We start from the raw sequence: 2500 nt of genomic DNA, 5'->3' as shown, positions 1-2500 counted from the left end.
TTTAACCTTTGTGTGGAGAAGGACCGAAGTTTCCCAGAACGACCGGCTTTTTGGAGGAGTGCGTCGTTTTGCCGGGTAATGTCTTGACCTTGTTTTTGTTACCTGTTTGTGACCTTGTATACTGTTATTTATTTACTTTACGTGTGTTCTGCGTGTGACCTTATTGTTTTCTGTCTTTGACCTTACTTGAGTTCTGTGTGTGACCTTATTGTTTTCTATCTTTGACCTTACTTGAGTTCTGTGTGTGACCTTATTGTTTTCTGTCTATGACCTTACTTCTGTGCTGTGCGACCTTGTATTTTGTATATGACCTTATTTCTGTTCTGTGTGACCTTATAGTTATATATTTGTGACCTTATTTGTACTCTGCGTGTGACCTTATTTGTACTCTGTTTGTGACCTTGTATTCCATCTGTCATTTTACTTGTTTTGTGTTATCTGTTTGTGGCCTTTCCTGTTTTTGTTATCTGTTCGTGATTTACTTGTTTTTGTTGGTATCTGTTTGACCTTACATATGTTTTTGTGCTTGTGTGTTGACCTAGTCTTATTTATTTTATTCTGTTGTTGATGAGATTATCATCATAATCATCATCGTCATCATCGTTATTATTATTATTGTACTTGTTATTATTTTGATTTATCATCATCATCACCATCATCATCATCATCATCATCATCATCATCAACATCGTTATTTTTATTATTGTACTTGTTATTATTTTGATTTATCATCATCATCATCATCATCACCATCATCATCATCATCATCGTCGTCGTCTTGGTTGTTATTGTTATTGCTATTGTTTTAGTGTTATTGGCATCATTATGTTGTAATTGTTGCGGGACCCATGAAGAATTTTCCCCTCCTTTCTCCCTCTTTCGCCCTCCTTCTACCTCTCGCTTCGTTTCTCCCTGTCCCTCTTCCTCTCCCTATCCCTCTCCCTATCCCTCTCCTTTTCCCCCCTCCATTTCCCTCTCCTTCTCCCCTCTCTCTTTCTCTCTCCCTCTTCCTCTCCCTCTCCGTCTCCCTCTCCCTCTCTCTTTCTCTCCTCCTTTCCCTCTCTCTCTCTCACTCGTTTTCCTTCTCACTCTCCCTTCCCTTCTCCTTCTCCATTTCCATCTCCCTTACCTTATTATACCTCTCCTTTTCTCCTTTTCGCTCACTTCAAAATCTTCCTTTAATTCTCTCCTCCTTTCCCATTTCAAGCCTTCTATCTTCCATTTTCTTCCTCTTCTTCCCTCCTCTCTCCCTCCTTTATTTACCTCCCTCACCCACTTTTCTCCCTATCCCCTCCCTTCCCCATCTCCCTTTTCGTGTACAATTCCCCTCCCTTTCCCCTCCATCTCTCTTCTTCCCTTTTAGCCCCCTTCCCTTCCCTTCCTCCTCTGCTCTTTTCTCCCTCTTTCTCTATCCTTCTCCCTCTTCCCCTTTTCTTCTTAAAACCCCCTTTCTTCACCTCCTTTCTCCTCCCCCTTCCTTCTTCTTAGTCTTAACAGATGTGTATAATCTAATGATCTGTCCTACATGGAAATCAAAACTTCAATTATTGATCATTCTCATCATTATCATTGTTGTTGTTGATGTTGGTGTTATATTGATTTTGATTATAATTATTATTGATTTTGATATTATTTTTTTTGTGATTATTGTTGTTATTGTTACCATCGTTTTCGTTATTGTTATTGCTAATGTTTTCATTATTATTATAATGATATTATTAATGATAATGATAAAGTTGATGATGATAATGATAATTATTATCATTGTTTTTGTTAATGTTATTCTTGTTATTGTTATTATTATCATTTTTGTTATAAATAGGATTATTATTATTATTATAATTATTATTATTATTATTATTATTATTATTATTATTATTATTATTATTATTATTATTATTATTATTATTATTATTATTATTATTATTATTATTATTATCATGATCATTATCATTATCACTACTATTATGATAACTATAGCTGTTACAGTGATAATGATAGTAATAGCAGTGATGTTAGTGATAATACTAGTAATGGTAATAAAAATGATGATAACTATTATTGTTTTATTATTATTATTATCATTATTTTTTCATTAACATTATTATTATTATTATTATTATTATTATTATTATTATTATTATTATTATTATTATTATTATTATTATTATTATTATTATTATTATTATTGTTATTGTTATTATTATTATTACTGTTATCATCATTATTGTTTTTATTAATTGTTATCATTATTATTATTATTGTTATCATTATTGTTATTGTTTTGAGTAGTTGTGCTATTGTTATTGATATTATTGTTATTGTAATTGTTGGTATTAATTTTGTATTTTGTATTTTTGTTATTATTATTATTGCTTTTGTTGTTAATATCATTATCTTCATTATTGCCATTATTATCATTATCAATATTATTGTTACTATTATTTTTTATTGTTATTATTATCATCATCTTCATTATTATTATTGTTATTGCTATTGC

Source organism: Penaeus vannamei, chromosome 4 (assembly GCF_042767895.1).
Source record: "Penaeus vannamei isolate JL-2024 chromosome 4, ASM4276789v1, whole genome shotgun sequence".
Classification (NCBI taxonomy): Eukaryota; Metazoa; Arthropoda; class Malacostraca; order Decapoda; family Penaeidae; genus Penaeus; species Penaeus vannamei.
The sequence above is the reverse complement of the archived record's forward strand: the minus strand, read 5'-3'. Positions refer to the sequence as shown.